Source organism: Hemicordylus capensis, chromosome 12, assembly GCF_027244095.1.
Source record: "Hemicordylus capensis ecotype Gifberg chromosome 12, rHemCap1.1.pri, whole genome shotgun sequence".
Lineage (NCBI taxonomy): Eukaryota > Metazoa > Chordata > Lepidosauria > Squamata > Cordylidae > Hemicordylus > Hemicordylus capensis.
Genome location: NC_069668.1, coordinates 5,612,758 through 5,632,863, shown reverse-complemented (window position 1 = coordinate 5,632,863; position 20,106 = coordinate 5,612,758). Strand labels below are relative to the sequence as shown.

The 20,106-nt window shown below is 47.6% G+C and overlaps 1 protein-coding gene across 7 annotated transcripts in view; it reads left to right on the top strand.

The window, feature by feature from the left end:
- The window catches only part of BRIP1 (BRCA1 interacting helicase 1), a 294,634-nt gene that overhangs the window by 226,529 nt on the left and 47,999 nt on the right, over positions 1-20,106 (top strand). The gene's annotated exons all lie outside the window — the stretch shown is intronic.

The following is a 20,106-nucleotide window of genomic DNA, read 5'->3' as shown; positions in this document are numbered from 1 at the left end:
CCTGGAAACTGAGCTCAGTGTGCTCTTCTGTGAGTGGCCAACGGTGAAGTTCATGCCATTTCCAAGTGTCTCCTGATCCTTAGGAGCAGATTTGGGGGGAGGGGGTCTCAGAGGACTGAGGTGGGCCAAAAGGGGTGGGGAATAAGCCTTGCATGAGCAGAAGTATGAATCCAGCCCCCTACTAGCAAACCTGTGTTAAACAGCCCTTAGACTGGCCGTTGCAATCAAGGATATCATTGCTTATTGTCAAGATGGTCATTGAGTGCTTCGAGTAAAAATCTTCCATTTAGGCATAAGGCAGCTTAAGATTTCCCAGGGTGACGAAGCCAGATCCACTGGGAACCTTCAGCTCATGCCCAGGTTTGTGTAATGGAGTTTTCGTGGGGTCAGTTGGTGGAACGTATATGCTTTAAGCGCTTCCATTTCTTGTGGCAACAGCATGGGGTTGAACTTTGAGACACCAGTGTCATAATATTCCTAATTAAAATGGTTGAGCTTGACTTCTCGCTCCTCGTAAAGCTTGGACTCATTTATGCCATTTTGAGGAGAGGCGTATGTGAAAGAACAGCCATGCTTATCTGGCTCCCCACAAATGAGGCTTAATTCACTCCTCCCCTCCCTCAGTTCCCAGGAAAAAGCTGACAAACTTCCTGCGCTGGAAAGCTCCTTAAACCTTTTATAACTTCATGAATGTCTCACAGTGGACTCTGATTCTTTTGTTAAAGAAATCCCGCGTTCATGAGACGAAATCTTTTCTCGTGATTTAAGATGACCAAATCAGATTGAGGCTTTCCAGACTCCAGAGTGGTCAGATTTTTGTTAGCTTAACTGTAAATCATCTTTCACTTGGAAGATTTAGAGAGAGACTCGAGGGGCTAAACCTTCGCATTCGCCCTCTTCGTTGGCTGCCAGCAAGGAGATGAGCCTCATTAGGGGTGCTTGCTGACGGATTAGATGAAAGAGTTGGGTAACGTTCAATCTAGGGCAGAAATGCCACTGCAAATGTAGAAGAGCTGAACCTTTGCCAGCGGTTCTAGTGTATAATAGTGTCTGGTTAAACCAGTGTGTGCTTCTGGCTTGGTAGAAAGAAATGGTCCCAGGCAGAGGCCAGCAACTCCGAAAGTGGCACACAGGATGGTTTTGACTGGCCCTCACACTGCCAGTCCAAATAACGGCACTCAACTCGCGGGGTGGTTTTCAGGGACTGCATGCTGGAGATGGGGGGCAGAGGGAAGAAGGGCGACCCCACAAACTCACAAGGGACCCCGTGGGTCCAAGGAAGCATTGCCCTCTCCCCCCACCCCCAGCATGGTGTAGTGGTTAGAGTGCCGGACTAGGACCGTGGAGACCTGAGAGAGCTGGTCTTGTGGTGGCAAGCATTACTTGTCCCCTTAGCTAAGCAGGGTCCGTCCTGGTTGCATATGAATGGGAGACTAGAAGTGTGAGCACTGGAAGATCTTCCCCTTCAAGGGATGGAGCTGCTGCTCTGGGAAGAGCATCTAGGGTCCAAGGTCCCTCCCTGGCAGCACCTCCAAGATAGGGCAGAGAGAGACTCTTGCCATCAACCTTGGAGAAGCCACTGCCAGTCTGTGTAGACAGTACTGAGCTAGATGGACCAAGGGTCTGACTCAGTATATGGCAGCTTCCTATGTCCCTATGAGTTCAGGTCCCCATTCAGGCATGAGACTTGCTGGGTGACTCTGGGCCAGTCACTTCTCTCTCAGTCTTAGCTACTTCACTGGGTTGTTGAGAGGAGAAACTTAACTATGTTAAGTAAGCTTAAACTATGTAATGTAATTTACTTATGTAATTATTTATGTAATTATGTAATTACCATGTAATGTAATTTACTTATGTTTAAGTAAACTTAACACCTCTAAGTTTCTGGGCTCCTTGGAGGAAGAGCAGAATATAAATGTAAAAACAAGCAAACATACCCCAGGGGGGAGCGAGGCTGGTTCACTCCCAGCAGGGCCTGTTCTTCTATGTGCTTTACAATTTTATCCTTGAGAATGCTTTCCATCAATTTGCCTGGAACTGATGTTAAGCTAACCGGCCTGTAGTTTCCCGGATCACCCCTGGATCCCTTCTTGAAAATTGGTGTTACATTTGCTACTCTCCTGTCCTCTGGTACAGAACCTGATTGCAGGGATAAGTTATATATTTTAGCAAGGATGTCAGCAAGAAGTATAATAAAAGGTAAGGTAAAGTGTGCCGTCGAGTCCATTTTGACTCCTGGCGTCCACAGAGCCCTGTGGTTGTCTTTGGTAGAATACCATTGCCTCCTCCCCCAGAGTATGAGATGATGCCTTTCAGCATCTTCCTATATCACTGCTGCCTGATATAGTACCAGCGGGGATTCAAACCAGCAAGTATAATAATTAAATAAAATCAAATAGCTACAAATACGCTGGAATTCTAACAAGATAGTCACAAAAGAGAGCTTAGTGAATGAATTGCTGCATGATTTCAGTAGGAAGAGTCATAGACATATGATGCCCCTTTTGCTGGATGATCTCAGACCCCCTTGTCCGACCCCAGCCGTGCTCTTTTGAACGCCTTCCTTGTGGCAGATTTGACTAGGCAGCCGTCCTTTATTTTTTTATGGATATTTCTCAGGAAAAGATGTGAACAGTATTGTTTTAAAGTTTCATTCGTGGTACTTTTAATTTGGTTGAGATGGTTTTTGGGTTGTAGCTGCTGTTTAGTTAAATTGTAAACCACCCTGAGGTTCTATATAGGGTGGAATATAAATATGGTAAAAAAATAAAATAAATTATAACAGCCATCAAAACAATCTGGGGTGTGTGTGGTGGATGCACATTAGAAGGGAAAGGCACGCTTCCCAATCCTGCGTTTCCCATTGTGTTGCTAATTTGGGGATGGGTTTCCACAGGAGAATCCTTGTAGCTCTTCCCCCATCAGCCAGTTGCAACAGCCTTTGAGATGGACAAATTCATGGGTGGGGACATTTGTAGGAGCAAATCAGTAAGCAAATAAAATCGTTTCAGTGGCAGCCTTTCTTTCCTCCACCTGCCAGGCCTTCCCTGCATTCACAGGAATTGTCTGGGGTGTGTGGGTGTGGCTGTGTGAATGAAACCATCAAACCTGCCCATGACAAAAGAAGACCTCTGCTCGGAGGTCCTCCTTTGTCCTTCTCTGCCATTTGAGGGATGGCTGTGATAGGTAGGGCCTTCTCAGCTGTGGGCCTCTCTAGAATGGCCTATCTCAGAAGAATGACCTTCTCAGCTGTGGAATGGCCTCTCTAGAGAGGAGTGGACCGGGTCCCCTCACTTCAGAAAGGCAGTGAAAATACTAGACAAGCTTTTAAAGAGATGTTGGTGGAATCGTTTTCGTTGGATGCTCTCTTTCACTGCATCTGTGATGCCAAGTTACATTCGTCCATTGCCACTTTATTTCTGGGTAAGCCGCCTTGAGTGCACTGCTGTGTAGAAAGTTGGGTGTGAAATTAACCGATTAAAAATAAGAGGCTCCGCCCCTGGTAACCAACTCTAAAACCGCTTAGCAAGGGAAGGTGAGCAGTTGTGTTTCAATGACCTTAGAAAACCCAACTGTATGCCTGCACTTTAGAGATGCTAAAACAGGGGATACTACTGGCCTTAGAAGTTAGAATCAAGTCCGTTGTTTATTTTCATGGTAATCACAACTCAGTGTAATGAATTTATATATTTATAGGCTACAGGGTGGGTTTGTTTTATATAGCTAATTAAGAAAACATGCAAAGAGAAAGAGGCTGTTTGTTGTGTGTGTATATGTGTATTTGTATTCTCCTTTGGGATTAGGGAGGAGACCCTTAACGAAAATAAATAATTCTTCCTTTTGTGATTGATGGTGGAAAAGAAAATGGAATCGGATGAACCTCTGAGACTTTCCATAAAAATAATGCTTCCTATATTAAATTTATAATGCGGGAAAATAAAGCACACCCGGTCACGTTGCATTAGAATCACATTATGAAACTGCAGAGTGGAGGCAGAGATAAAGTAACTAGCCTATACCCTTGGTGTTATCTTAATGTTGTTAAGGAGCATTAGCAATTTAGCTCTGACAGGCTTGTGTTTTCCGAAAGAGGCATTAGACCCGTTCCCATATTATGTGCCAGCTCACACTGAAAGGTTTCACATTTTGGCAGTTGACTACTCCTAACTCTTAATGAGCCACATATTGGAAGAGATGCTTCATTATGTACCCTTAGCTGATGAACCTCTTGGTGGTCAAATCAGTTTTGACCACCCGATCAGAAGAAGCCTTTGTAGATGGGCTTCAGCTCAGAGCGTCACATAAAACCCAACAAGCTCAAAGAACAATTGGGTTGCTCTTGGAGCCAGGCTTCCAAATCTACTTACAGAACAAGTTTGGAGGTGTGGATTCTGCTGTCTTCTACCACTTTCTGTCTGCTCTCTTTGGGCTTCAGCCCACCTCCATTGGAATTGCCACCTCCAGCCTCAGAGGCAAGATGCCTCTGGGTACCAGTTGCAGGGGAGTAGCAGCAGGAGAGAGGGCATGCCCTGCCTGTGGGCTTCCAAGAGGCATCAGGTGGGCCACTGTGGGAAACAGGATGCTGGACTAGATGGGCTGCCTTGGGTCCGATCCAGCAGGGCTGTTCTTATGTTCTTATCTCCAGTATATTGTGTGCCACCACCTTTTGTTTAGCTGCGCATCATCAGATCTTGGAGAAGGCAAGGTCACCAAAGAACGGGGAGGATTGGTGACGGGGAAAGCGAGACTATGGAGGTGATACAATCGCAGCTGGCTGCTTGGAAATGGGAGTCTTGTTGCTTTCTGGGTAACTGGCAAGTTCCCAACTGGCTTCCCATGGCTTTGGGTTGACAGCAGAGCATGCACAGCTGGTGGGGTTACCAGCCCTCCAAGACAGGCCTGGAGTCTCTAGGGGTGGGCTTCAGTCTCCAGGTGACTCTTGATTTGAATGGCTTGTGGAAAATATTGGGGGTTTTTTGGTCAGGGGAATGCTCCTGGGATAGCTTCAGCCTGAGTTGGCAACCCTAAGAGCCAGAGGGAGAGCCGGCAGAGAGAAATCCCTGGTTCTTTTGCTGGCCAAGTTTGGAGATGAAAGAAAGAGGTGCTCCTAAAACCTGCTTTACCTCAAGGCTGAGGCCATTGCAACTAAGTTGGCCCCAAGTAGTAGCAATGGCTGTGGGTGAAATCAGGGAGGAGGCTCACCAGAGAAGGGTGCAGCAGCCCCGAATCTTAACTCAAACACATTTGCAGCATTCAGAATGCAATTACCTCTTTGCAGAACAGCCATCGGAAGGTAATTCAGCAGCGAATCCTCATCGACATTCCTCCCCTTTCATTCCCTCCCCTGCAAAATGGCAGCATAATTTATTTAAAAGCCGCTTTTGATTTATTTTTGATAACGCAGAGAAGCTCTTAGCCTTATGAGCTTTGTCCTGATTAAGTGCGCAAACTGACAAACAGGGTTGTCCTTCGGACTCATCTTCCTCCTCCTTTAGGCAGATAATCACCTTTCGGAGCCTGGATCCTATTGAGCTACTCTGTCAGCCAGCAACATCGGGGATCCCCGGTAAGCTGCATTTATCAACCTTAAACACTTGATCGGTATCGGCATATCAGCTGGTGGTGAGGTCTTAAGACGCGAGATGAAAGTTGCAATGAGGATTTAGGGCGTTTTATCATCTGAGATTTGAAATGGGTTTTCTTGGCTAATCCCAACATCTTTTCCAGTCCAATATGTCAACACGGTCCTTCTGCATGAGGACTTACTGCAGCTTAAGTGGGAAGAAGGATGGAGGTTGCTAGGGTCTAAAACCTGGTCAAGGACAAGATCCCTAGGTTGGGGTTAGCGGCACACGGAGACCAGGCAAATATGACAAAGGGCCATCTTTCATCCAATTTGCGGAGATTTGGGGAAGGGCCCTAATCAGAAGGTAGTCAGCGAGTCCCAGCTCCACCCTAGCACTGTTCTTGCAACATAATTTTCTCTTTTTAAAATTTGAAATATCAAAAACATCCAGAAATCACAGCATCAAAACCAGTTCGTGTGAGTGTACAGAACCTTGCACTTTCTCATTCCAGTACTAGACAGCCGAATACTCTGGTTTTAACCAAAAATGTCATGTTCCAGGTATCTAATTAAAAGATGTAGTCTTGAGAGCCAGCATAGCATAGTGGTTAGAGTGTTGGACCAAGACCAGGAAGATGTGAGTTTGAATCCCCATTCCACCATGAAACTCACTGGGTGACTCTTGGCCAGTCATGTATCTCTCAGCCTAACCTGCTTCACAGGGTTGTTGTGAGGATAAAGATAACCATGTATATCGCTCTGGGCACCTCGGAGGAAGAGCAGGATAGAAATGTAATGAACAAATTGTTAGAGGTATTGCTTTTTTCCATGCTTTTGCAGTACAGATTCTTGCTGCTGTTAATAGCGAAGTAATCACTTCAATAGCATTTATTCTGGGAGAAATTATCTGCCTTAAAGTTCTCTTTTTGAGGTCTGGGAGGCTATATGTGTGCAAATACCCTGCAGTTGCTTGTCCCCTCCACACCTTGACATGGGAACCTCTTCCCTAAGAAGTGCATGCGAGAGAGAGAGAGAGAGAGAGAGAGACAGAGAGACAGAGAGAGAGAGAGAGAGAGAGAGAGACTGGGATGATCACCTTGGAATGCTCTCAGTCTCCAGACTTCCCTGCCACTTAGTGGGCTTCTTTGTGGAGCCAAGCCCAAGTGGTCCATGGTGAGGAAAAGCAAACCGTACTGGAAAAGGACTTGGGGGAATGAAAAGGCAACGTGAGAAACTGCAGGCTTGCCCAGTCATATTGTAAATTACAAAGAGCTGTGGAAGGAAGCATCTTCTCTCTGCAGTGCTCCTGTTCATTCCAGTTTAGGAGGACTTGAAGAGGTGATGGAACCCCTTCGGGTTCTCCTGAACTGAGACGGACAGGGGTACCGTTTTCCTTGCTTTATTAACAGGAATGGTTTTCAATACTGAATCTCCCCCAGAGAGATTTTCAATAAAAATAATGTTGAAAGAGAACCTCCGAAGCTTTTCTTATAGCCACCGATGGTGCAGCTGGTCAAAGAGAGCGTCTGCTTATTTCATCGGCATCAATGTATTGTCGAGGCAGCCATGAGGGGACTCTCCATATGCCCTGGATGCATATGAATGGGAGACTTGATGTGTGAGCACTGCAAGATTTTCCCCTCAGGGGATGAAGCTGCTCTGGGAAGAGCTGAAGGTTTCAAGTTCCCTCCCTGGCTTCTCCGAGATAGGGCTGAGAGAGATTCCTGCCTGCAACCTTGGAGAAGCTGCTGCCAGTCTGTGAAGACAGTACTGAGCTAGATAGACCAATGGTCTGACTCAGTATGTGGCAGCTTCCTATGTTCCTATTCTCCAGCATGCCCAGGATTTGAGTTACCACTGCACACACTGAGCAGTAACCACAGTGGGCTGAGATTGTCCGAATAAGAGGCCATCCTTACTAGTACAGATCTCTAGCTCCTCCGGTAATGGCCCCCAAAAGAAAAAGAAGGAAAAAAACCCTTCCAAATTCCGCAAAAAAAGTTGTCGTCCCTATGTGGCTCCACATTGCCTTCAGAAGTGCCTCCAAGTCGGAAATGCCACAGGAAGTGTGGAATGAGAGCACAGGAACCACGAATGGCCTAAAGTCACCCTGTGAAAATGGGAACCGGGCATATATAGTTGTACTGCGAATAGCTGAGACTGCACGCGGAGAACCTGTGATAACGGAGGGTCTTGTGTAGTCACATCAATCTTTCCTATTCTTCTGTGAGAAGTACATTAAAATTTGAGACGCACTTCCCTCCCATGGTCAAAAAGGTTTACGTTTAGGGCATTTGAGAATTACTTATCCTCCTAGCTCCTCTGTATTCTTTCATGAGTCACTGATTTGGGTGCAGTTCCTGAACTGAAGAAAAGCTTATGCATTGGCACAACAGGCATAGACAAAACTAGGGTGGGGCAACCAGGGCACATGCCCTAGGGGCCACTCGGGGGGGCAGTGCCATGCTGCCCCCTCCCCCCTCCTTAATCCATGGATTTTTTATTTTTATTTTTAATTAAATTTAAACCTGCAGCCCTTTCGGGGGGCTTCCTAAAGGCTGTGGGGGGGTCTGCAAAGGTTCCCCCACCCCCCGCTGGCCTATTAGATCACTGCTGCAGCCCATCCCAGGCTGATTTGCAGGCCTGTTCAAGCCTACAAAGATCAGCGCAGTGGCCATTTTGGAGGTTGCTACACATGCTCAAAAGGCCTCTGCGAGGCCTGGCAAGGCCTAGGACCACCAAGGTCACCAAGGTGCCATTTTATAGTCTCAAAAATCACCAAGGCGCTGTTTTATAGTCTCAAAAATACAACTTAAGTTATTTTGGTGCTCAGTGTTTGAGATCTCCTTGGCTTGGCTTGGGATCTCCAGTTGCAGGAGAGTAACAGCAGGAGAGAGGGCATGCCCTCAACTCCTGCCTGTGGCTTCCAGCAGCATCTGGTGGGCCACTGTGCGAAACAGGATGCTGGACTAGATGGGCCTCCTTGGGCCTGATCCAGCAGGGCTGTTCTTATGTTCCGTGCTTGCCCTAGGCGCTCTTTTCCCTAGATGTACCTCCAGGTAACCTCCTCCAAAGGCAGGCAGTTCTGCTCTTTCTCTGGATTCGGAGTGATTGGTGTTCAGTGCCAAGATGTGGCAGATGGCCTATCCCCAGACTGGAATGAGGTAATACTAGCAAATCGTGCAGGGAGTCAATGGGCAGCCTCCTCTGTGGGTGGGTGTTTGGGCCTCACCTGAGCCTTTTATGATTAGATATCTTTTCCCCAGCACACAGTCTGGGAATGGCTCCTTCATTCTGAATAGCCTCAGATGCTCCCTTACACAGCTCCCACACAGCGGAGAGAATCTGCGGGAAAGGGATGGCAGCCGGCCGTGTGGGTCGTTCCCATCGACTCAACACTTCTAAGTGCTGCCGATTCCACGAAAGAGGCCCGCAGGAACTTCTCCCCATAAGCTGCTCCCATACTGCCAGGAGAACATCTAGAGGACACCTCAGAGAAGTGATGACAAGCCGGAGGTTTAAAGCTCCAGGCTGGAACGTGGCCGGTGCACTTCTCCGCATCTCAGTTCCACCTCTGAAGTGGTGCAGTCTTCAGTAAATCCTTAATATCCCTCTCCCCGGCTTTTTTTCTGGCTGTGAAATTAGGGCGGTCATGCTTTTGTCCACGGTGCTAAGGGTTGTATGTCAGTGTCCGTCGGGTGCTTAGAGTCTCTATGATGAAGTGGTGAGGCGGAGGGTGCTATTTTAGTACCGGGATTAGCGTTAATGCTAAAGGGACATGGTTCCGCAGCTCCTTCCCCTTCCTCCAGAAACGATTTGTCTTAAGCCTGCTGTGATAGCAGGCGACCTGGCCAATAGATCCTTCCTACACCTGGCGTCTCCTGCAGAGAGTGGCGTCTCTTGCTGCAGTTAAACCCCCAAAACCTCTTTGACACATACCTTTACCTGGGTATTGTTGCCATTGCTCCCATATACGGATGCGAGTGCAAATATGACAAATATTTATATGCTGCTTAGCAACACAAGTTCCCAAAGTGATTCACATAGATATCAATCAGTCCATAAAATGGCTCCCAGTCCTCAAAGGACTCCCAGTCAAGAAAGAAACCTAAGAGAGACACCAGCAACAGCCACTGGAGGGATGCTGTGCTGGGGATGGAGACGGTCAGTTGCTCTCCTCCTGCTCAGTAAAGAGAATCGCCACTTTAAGAAGGTGCCGCTTTGCTTAGTTTGCAGGGGTGCAAACTATATATATATATATATATATATATATATATATATATATATATATATACACACACACACACACACGTGCGTACACACACACACATATATATAGTTTGCAAACTATATATATAGAGAGAGAGAGAGAGAGAGTTGTGTGTGTATATATATACACACACACTCTGTGTGTGTGTCTGTGTGTGTCTGTGTATACCTACCTACCTACCTATAAACAGCAAGTATAGGATTTTAGAAAAGGAAGGTACCTTAACAGCCGCTGGGAGGATGCTAGGCTATAGGAACAGTTGCTCTCACCCTGCTAAATGTTTGTTGTTAATATGAGACAGCCACCACTTTAAAAAGTGCCTCTTTGCTCAGTTAGCAGGGGTCACCCTTTAAAATTCTCTTCTCCCCTGCCAAGAATGGTTTGCATTTGGATGGGTGGCTACATGTTAGCTTAACTACTTGCATATTCCGTTGGTAGCACTTCTGCAGCCCAGTTCAGACATTATGCTATACGCATGTACAAATGTCTGTACACTCGTACATGTGTTTGTGTGAATGACTGTACCTGTGTCCATTTTAGAAGTGCATCTGAATACAGGCCCTTCGAATACATGGTACAGATAGGAAGTGTCCTTCTGGGCCTGCATCCAGCATCGAATGAATGAACAAATAGCTTTATTATGACCGTTGATCAGACATACATGCAAACCAATAATTTAGATAAGAGTTCTATCACACAGTACACATCAACACAATAGCCAGTTTATAGCGGCATCTAAAAAGTGGAGCCAGAAGTTTAACTGTTAGTAGATCTTGACAGCAGCTGCGCAAAATTTGGCAACCTTATGGGTGAGAGAAGATTTCTTATCTGCAAGAAGATATGGCCTAAAGTCTGTCTGTTCAGCCAGGGAGATGTAATAACAAGGGAGTAATAAGTTTATGCTGGCTATCAGTATAAAAGGAACAATATAATAGCACATGGTGGACAGATTCAACCTGGCCTGAACCACTCTGAGTGGCCAAAGGGATTTTCAAAAATTTCCCAAATAAAACCGCCTATGGTAAAGCATCAAATCTTGCTCTGAGAAATACTGTGATGGCTAGGTAGAGATATATAACTATTCGGTTCCCGGCTAAAATCACCAAGGCGCCGTTTTATAGTCTCAAAAATACAACTTAAGTTATTTTGGTACTCAGTGTTTGAGATCTCCTTGGCTTGGCTTGGGATCTCCAGTTGCAGGGGAGTAACAGCAGGAGAAAGGGCTTGCCCTCAACTCCTGCCTGTGGCTTCCAGCAGCATCTGGTGGGCCACTGTGCGAAACAGGATGCTGGACTAGATGGGCCTTCTTGGGCCTGATCCAGCAGGGCTGTTCTTATGTTCTTATGACGGACTATCCTAATGACAGCTATTTCCCAGTGGAGAAAGTTTGCCCAATAGTGCTTGTGTCCAGGAGGACTGAAACCTGTTAGCCAGCATGACATGTGGACAGTGTGTACAGACCTGTACCTGTGCTGGTCTTGGACTGTAATAAAGAGTGATCGGTTGATTGGTTGCTCCATACCTGTGTGCACTGTACACTCGCCGTACGAGTGTTGAACATAATGTGTGAATGGGCCTTTGGTGACGCCCCAAAGGGGACCTTTCACATGCTTGGGATAGCTTGCATCAGGAAGGAGGGCTGGTATTGTGGTAGTAAGCATGAATTATTTGAACTCAGGGTCTGCTTTGGTTTGCATTTGGATGGGTGGCTACATGTGCGCACTGTAAGAATTTCCCCTTCGGGGATGGGAAGAGCATCTGCATGCTTCCATGCAGAAGGTCCCAGGTTCAATCCCTGGCAGCATCTGCAGGTAGGGCTGAGAGAGAGGCTCCTGCCAAAAGCTTTGGAGAGCTGCTGCCAGTCAGTGTAGACAATACTAAGCTAGATGGGCCAAGAGTCGGACTCTGTATAATGCAGCTTCCTGTGCTCCTGTATAAGAGTGGGGGACTGGTGAGGAGGCTGGCAGGAGTGGGAGGTTCCACATCCCTCTTGTGTCTGTTTCTTGATTGTGAGCTCCTTGGGGCAGAGGCCTGTCCCCCCTCCTGTCGTAAATGCCATATACATGGATAGTGCTTTAGAAATAAATTAATAAACATAATTATAATAGTTAGGGCTAGAGGAAGGAAAGCCAGACTGAACCTGCAAATTAAAGAAACTGACCCTGGGAGATTGTGCTCGTTAAAGCAGGCGATCTGTGCTCCTTTCCTTTGAACTAATTCATGGGCAATCACTGGTTTTTAGCTTAGTAAAATGAACGCAGGGGACGCCTTCTGCATGCTGGCGAGGAGAGGTGTGAGCACGGCAGATGTGCTTCTTGCAATACATTATCTGAACAGCAGAGGTCATCAAGACATTAACTCTTCAGCAAAGATACCCAGAGGATCTCCCACCTCTGAGTTGCAGGGTTTCCCCTCCCCGCCTCCCGCCACCGCCGCCGCCTTCCATTGTACCTGTGGGAGTAACATTTTATGAAGTTTTATTACCAACTCTGTTATGCATTTAAAATAACTGTCTGCTCCAGGGGCGTAGCAAGGTTGGAGTGGGCCCAGAGACAAGATTTTAAAATGGGCCCCCCCCCCAAAAAAAGTCCAGGGCCTCCGCACACCCCAGGCCCCCAAGGATTTAAGTCTGATATTCCAAAATAAGTATGCTGCCTGCAAATACATTTCACTGAATACACACATGCACACGTCACAATATATAGTGATATACATTGAGTACTATACATTTGTATTACTTTTAATGCCTAGAACACACTAGAAAGATGAATTATTAAAATGGGCCCCTCGCTGCAGATTAGCAAAGGAGACTTCCAACCATGCAGGGTGAGCCTATGTTTGTTTTCTCAGAATTCTGAACAAATTCAGTCAAGTTTGATTCCAGGAGGTTTTTCACAGGAGGCTTTTAAAGCCCTTTAAGACACATCTCCTCTGGAATGGAGGTGCTGCATTCACATGTTGGCCAGATTTACCCTGAAGTCCCTGCAAGTTATTGGGGAGCAGTTCACACACAAGAAAAATAAAATAAAAGCACCACACATGCTTCACAGTTCTCACTCAGACCTTCTGGGTTGCAAAACAACTTGAACATAAGTGCATTTATAAATGAATGAATGAATAAATAAAATTAATAAAATACTGTTCCAGAAGTTTTTGCAATTTTCTGCCATGAAACAAGCCACTTATAGGACTTTTTAGATAGTTTTTTTTTAAGTCAGCAAATTTTCCAAGCTGTTTCAAAATAAATATTCAGAGACTTCTCGGTCCCTCCCCCCCCCATATCCAAGCCCTATGGCAAGCAGATCCCTATATATGGGGGGGGGAAGGTAACCACAAAAAGGAGTTCACACTCTACCTGGCAAATGCTGGTCTGGGTTGAGCAGGGCAGCAAGGGGTCTTCTGCTGCAGAGAACACTCTGGCTGCCTCCTCCTTCCTGGCTTGCTTGGGCCCTACTGGAGTTCAGGCTTCACTGCGGCCTACACGGAGGCCTCCGTGGAAGCCCCGCCCACCCGCCGATCAGCTGAGAGGCGGGAGAAAAGGAGCTCTTTGCAGCTTGCCTGCTGCTTGGATTGCGGGCCAGCAGAACAAGCAGGAGAGACGGCGAAGAGGGCAAGTGGCTGAGAGGCTATGGGGCTGGGCAGGGGGCAATGGGGAGTCACATGAGGTGCCTCTGGGGTGCCCCTCCAGGCAGTGGGGCCCCCAGACAACTGTCTCCCCTTGCCCTATCATTGTTACGCGCCTGGTCTGCTCCAAAAAGAAGAAGAAGAAGACTTCAGCATCCCAGATTACGAGTTAGGAACATAGGAAGCTGCCATATACTGAGTCAGAGCCTTGGTCCATCTCACTCAGTATTGTCTACCCAGACTGGCAGCGGCTTCTCCAGGGTTGCAGGCACATTATCTGGAGTAAGAACAGAAGAGCAGCCCTGCTCCTGTTTCCCACAGCAACCAGCCAGATGCTGGTCTCGCACTGGGAGCATGGATGGCCCCCCTTGGCTAAGCAGGGTTTGCCTTCGTTTGCATTTGGATGGGTGATTACCTGTGAGCAGGGTCTGCTGTAAGAAACTCCCATAGGACATAGGAAGCATATACTGAGTCAGACCATTGGTCTATCTAGCTCAGTATTGTCTTCAGAGACTGGCAGCGGCTTCTCCAAGGTTGCAGGCGGGAATCTCTCTCAGCCCTATCTTGGAGAGGCTGCCAGGGAGGGAACTTGGAACCATCTTTCTCTTCCCAGAGTGGCTCCATCCCCTGAGGGGAATCTCCTACAGTGCTCACACTTCTAGTCTCCCATTCATATGCAACCAGGGCAGGCGCTGCTTAGCTATGGGGACAAGTCATGCTTGCTACCACAAGACCAGCTCTCCTCTCCCTTAGGAGTGGGGCCGTAGCTTATTGGCAGAGCATCAGCTTGCATGCAGAAGGTCCCAGTTTCAATCCCTCCAGCATTTCCAGGTAGGACGGGGAGAGACTCCTGCCTGCAACCTGGGAGAGCTGCTGCCAGTCAGTGCAGACAATCCTGAGCAAGATGGACCAAGAGTCAGGCTGTGTGGGAAAGGATGGTGGACTCGCTAGGTCTTCTCAGGCCTGATCCAGCAGGGCTGATCTGATGAGAGTCAGAAGTGGAGCGGAAGCTGAGCGGACGAGGACAACCCTGGTATCTGCATTTAAAGGATGACTAGTAGCATTGCTCTTAAAACAATCTCCATGTTCAGAGGCAGGATTTAATCACTGGCTGTATCCATATACTAATAATTGCATATTTGGTCTTGTATGCCATCACTCTTTTACACAGTTGCAAAGTTATTGTTTCCTAGATAGTCTCTTTTGTTCGTTGGGATTTGTAGAATTCTAGAAGATGGAGAAAAACTATTTTACTGACAATGGATTTTATTTTATTTTTAAAAAATGTAGAGCTCTCTGGAGAATCTCTCAGTGGTATCATTATAGATGGGGTTTTGTGCGGGGGGGTGTTGTTTTTTTTAACAAAAGAAGGTATTTGAAGGACAGATTAAAGTCTGCCCAGGATTTTACATGGATTAAGTTTCAAATTAACACAAAAGAATAACAAAGCAAATCAATTTGATCAAAGACAAAGTGTCACTAATTATTTAAACAGGACACTTACTAGAGGGGTTTAAAGGCAGAGAAGCGGATTTCCCTTGCATGTGGATCAAATCAGAAGTATCCCATAAATGACTCTTTACAAGACCTTGCTCCAGAGTGTAATGGACTAGATATTAAAGCCGCGGCCGTTTAAAGCAAGTTTCCGCCTGCCTCTAAATGGAGGCCTACCACTAAGAGCTCTTTTACAAGTTCTGACACATTAGCCGCATCATTGTGACATGCCCTGGCTCTGGCTTCTAAGACCCAGAATCTCCAGAGCTTTCAGTAGTTAAATCGTGTGAAATGGACAACGTTGAACCCACGGAGAAGTGAGGATTACCCCCCAAATAATAAAATTAATTCCAGATGGGGGGTATCTTTCTTTTCTTATCTTTCCTGTCGTTTAGGTAGGTGATGTGGGGCCAGAGGGGTGAGGGGTGGTCTGTACTGACATCAGCATACCTTTGTGTCAGATGAGGAGCCTCTGGTCTTGTATGCCTGTGCTTGCCAGTGCAGGTTTCCCCCGCTGTGGTGCTGCCATTATTCAGCATTTATTCATCCCTTGCTCACTGAGCCAAGAGGCACCTTTTAAAAGTGGTGATTTTCTTTATTGAGCAGGGAGAGAGCAACTGGCCCTCTCCATCCCCAGCACAGCATCCCTCCAGTGGCTGTGGCTGGTGTCTGTCTTGTGTTTCTTTTTTAGATGCCTTTGGGGAGAGGGAGACATTTTATTTTTGCATTTATATCTATGTAAACCACATTCGGGACCTTTTCTGAAAGCATTGTTTAAACAATCATTGTTTTATCAAGAGGATGCCAGGTGCTGTCCAGAAAACAGAAAAGGTTATTATTATTTCTGTTTAGGGTTGGTTTCAACACCAACAAAGATGTATATACCACTTTTCCACCAAAGTTTCCAAAGCTGTTTACATCGAGAAATAATAAATATATAGTTAAGATGGATCCCTGTCCCCAAAGGGCTCACAATCGAAAACGGAACATGAAAACGGCAGTTTCCAGCCTGCACGAGACAGACACGAAGCATTGGTGTTGGGGAGAAGCCACAGATGGAAGCCGTGGTGGAGTCAAGGATGGTGTCCCAAGCTCAGGGCAAGCAGGATGCCTTGCAGAGTTGGGCAAGGCCAAGCGAGAAAGGAGAGAGAAGGCATGAGGCAGAGTGTTGATGGTGTATATTCCCCCTGTCAAGGATTCTAAGGCTTGAACTAGGAACACAGAGGACTGGGAATTGGGTTCTCCCCCTGAGCTGTCACACGCAACGGGTGCTGGGGCCTTAAGGTCCTCTTCAGGGACAGAATGAAATAGAAGTGGCAGCCAGGCCCACAGTATGGAACCTCAGGCTTGACCAGGCCTGGTGTAAACACACCCAAAGGAGCCTGGTCATCTCCTCTTGCTCGGTCAGAAAGCCGATCTTGTGGCAGTGAGGATGGCTTGTCCACTTTGCTAAGCAGGGTCCGTCTTGCGTTGCGTATGGAGGGGTGATTGCGTGTGAACGCTCTCTGCTGTCAGATATTCCTCTTAGGGATGGGCCATTGCTCAGTGGTACATAAGAACAGCCCTCCTGGATCAGACCCAAGGCCTATTTAGTCCAGCATCCTGTTTCACACAGTAGCCCACCAGATGCAGGGGTGGAGCCACCATTGGGTGAAAGGGTTCAAAGAACCTGGGCCGCCCACCAATCAGGGGCCACGAGCGTATCCATCCTTCGCCACAGTGCTCCCCAGCAAGCAACATGGCGAGCCTAGCTCGGCGGGCAGCCAACTGAGGGGAGCCACAGCACTGCATGCCACCACCTCATCCCTTCGCTTCCTCCTCCGCCCTGCCCTCGGCCTCTCCCTCGCGTGCTCTCTCTTGCGCACTCGCCTGCCCGGCACCACTGACAGAGCGCTCTCTCACTTTCATGGCAGAGAGCTCCGAGAAGCCGCATCTGTGCACAGAGCGAGCCGCGGGCGCCGCTGCAACAGCACCAGTCGGAACTCTTAAGGGGAGGGAGGCAGCGACCCTCTTTGCCGCTTGTTGTGAGATAAGGGAAAGGAGGTGCCTAGTGCTGGTTGAAACCCGCGCCTTCACGGGGCGCTGCCTTGCTGCCACTAGCTGCGCCTCCCAGTCTGGTTGCTCTTTGAACAACCAACACCCAGAAAGGAAGCGGAGGGTAGCAAGCTGGGGCTCTCTCTCACCTGGGGCTCTCTTCTTCCCCACCCCTCCCCTGCCCGAAGGTGGACGCTGCAGCCGGCTTGAGCCTGGCACCAGCGCAGCGGCACCATGGCCGCCTCTGAGCTTTATACGAAGGTGAGTGGAGGGAGACCCGGTGGGCATCATGTGCAGGTGGGAGGAGGTGGAGGCCAGAAGCGGCAGGATGGGGTGGCCGTTGGAGGGTGCCTGGCAACGGCGGGGGAGGGGGTGGCTTGCTAAGGGGTGGCTTGGCAGGCGCTGGGGAGGGAGGCAGGCCTGGCCGGGCCCTTAGAGGAGGGTGGGGCTAGCTGGGCTGCATCTGACGTCAGGCGCGGGGGGCGGGGCCAGGGGCCGCGGTGGCCACACATGGGCCACCACCAGCCTCACTCCGCTACTGACTTAGATGCCTCTGGGAAGCCCCCAGGCAAGAGATGAAGGCAGGCCCTCTCTTTGAGCCTGGAGCTAGCCTATAACCATCAGGACTAGTTGCCATTGATAGACTTGTCCTCCATGAATTTGTCTAAGCCCCTTTTAATGCCCTCCAAGCTGGTGGCCACCACCACGTCCCATGGCAGCGAATTCCATGGCTTCTAGCGCCCCGCCCCCCGGTTTTCCTTGGTTTCCTAGCACTCGTCCCAGAGAGCCACACCACGGCCCAGGCCCGAGTCTGCAGTCTCCACTCCTCCTAGGGGCCATGAGCCTGCGGACTTGCCTCTGAAAGAAGCAGACTGTATAGCCCAGTTGATACAAGTGGCTGGCTCAGCCTGTCCGAGAGTCATGCCTTGTTCCTGCTATTAATCTCAAGAACGTGTCAGAATTTCCACTCCAAACCATTCATTCGGTGGGTTTATGATTCTGCCGTAAAACCACACACTTCTTGCCTGAATTTTGGCATGCAGACTGCTAACTGGCCTTTAAAGCCATGTTAACTCAAAATATCCCTCCAGACTCCGTGGGATTCCTGCTGCTCAAATGCACTTGTTGCTTCTTTAATTTCTGAGGTGCGGACTCTCCAGAGCTCACCTGGGGCTAGCCCAGAAACAATGCAGGTTCCCACCGTGGCCCACCAGATGCCTCTGAGAAGCCCACAGGCAAAAGACACAGAGGCATGCCCCCTCTCCTGCTGTTGCTCCTCTGCAACAAGTATTTGGAGGCATCCTGCCTCCAGTGTTTGTTTATTGATTGATTGATTGATTGATTGTTAAATTTATAGACCGCCTTTCATTCAAAACAATCACAGAACATCTGGGATTTCCTCTAACAGGGAATCCCAGATGTTTTTGACTACCACTCCCATAGTCCCCAGCCAAAGGCCATTGCAGCTGGGGATGCTGGGAGTTGTAGTCAACAACAACTGGAATTCCCTGTTAGAGGGAAGGCTGCCTGCCTCTGAACATGGAGGTAGCCTATAGCCGTCAGGATTAGCAGCCGCTGATAGCCCTGTGCTCCATGAATCTGTCTTAGCCCCGCTGAAAGCCATCCGAGCTGGTGGCCATGAGCACATCCTGTGGCAGAGAATTCCACAGATTAATTCTGTGGTGTGAAAAAGTATTTCCTTTTGTGGGTCCTTAATTTCCTGGCTACCACTTTCGTGGGATAACTGCAGGTTCTAGTGTTGTGAGAGAAGGAGGGGGAATTCTCTCTATGTACTCTCTTGCCTCTCCCATCCAGTTACATCCTGTCTGGTTAAATCATCTCAGATGGCCCTTCTGTCGATCCCAGATTTCTGAGATGTTCGGGGCTCTAGTACCCGTGAAAGGGCCTTTTCGGTTGCTGCCCCTCTTCTTTGGAATTCTCTCCCCCTACAGATCCGGCTAGCCCCCTCTTTACCGATCTTCAAATCGCTATTTGACTTTTCTTTTTCGCCAGGCTTTTGCCCAGTAGTTCATTTTTCTGTTCTTTGGTAGTTACTTTAGATTTTAATAATTTTTAATTATTAATGTAATGTAATTTTTAATGTTGCCTGTTTGCATGTTGTTGTGCACCGCCCGGAGTCTTCGGAGTGGACGGTATATTAAATGTCTCTAATAAATAAAATAAAATAAAATAAAAAATAAATAAATTACCCTTTCAGTATTCCTTATAAACATTCCCTCAAACCATACCACCCAATCCCATTCGTATGCTCCCATCCCCAAATGGCAATTCATAACTCCCATAACTGCCCTTTGCCCTTTGACCCATAACTGCCCTTTGCCTGACTGTATTCTGTTTTAGGGGGGCCATGGTATAATGATTTCCTGGTGTCACAACTAGACATTGTTGGGTGCCATTTACTCTGGTGCATAACTCAAATATTTCAATTATCAGGTTCAGATGGACTTTATGATTCAGATTTGTCCCATTTCCAGTTCATTCCATTTTGCAGTTGTATGACCATATGGATTAGCATTGTTGTTGTCTCAATATTTCAGTGATCAGAGGCTAGAATATATAGTTCTCCCCAATGTAGAATCAAGTTGTCGATGAATAAGTTAAACACCAGGTCCCCTATGAACGTGGGGTGCATAATCATCAAAACACAGAAAATCAACAAGCTAAATTCTTCAGCGAAGCCAGAATGTGCTGCTGTTATTCCCAGTGCCAGCACTGGGTGGGACAGGGCCTTCTTAGTGGTGAAGCCCTCATCATTTCCCAGGGAGTTCAGAAAGCTCACTCCATATCGATAGTTAGGAAAGTGGGAAAGCCCATTTTAAAACAGTGAGCTTCTGGGGAATCTCTCATTTCTCTAAAGCCGAATTTTATTGCTTCACTGATGTTGATTTTGGCCTTTCCATATTGTTTCTCTGATTTTATTGATGCATTTTATTAGACGTTGTACTGATGTTATTATTGATTGTGTGTTGCTTTTTGTATTACTGCTTTGAGGAGTTCTTTGGAACCTTAAGCCTCAGAACTAACTAACCAAATCTTACTATGGCTGCTTTGTTTTCAAATATACATGTGCGTGTGTATATTTCTTATTTGTTTGGTG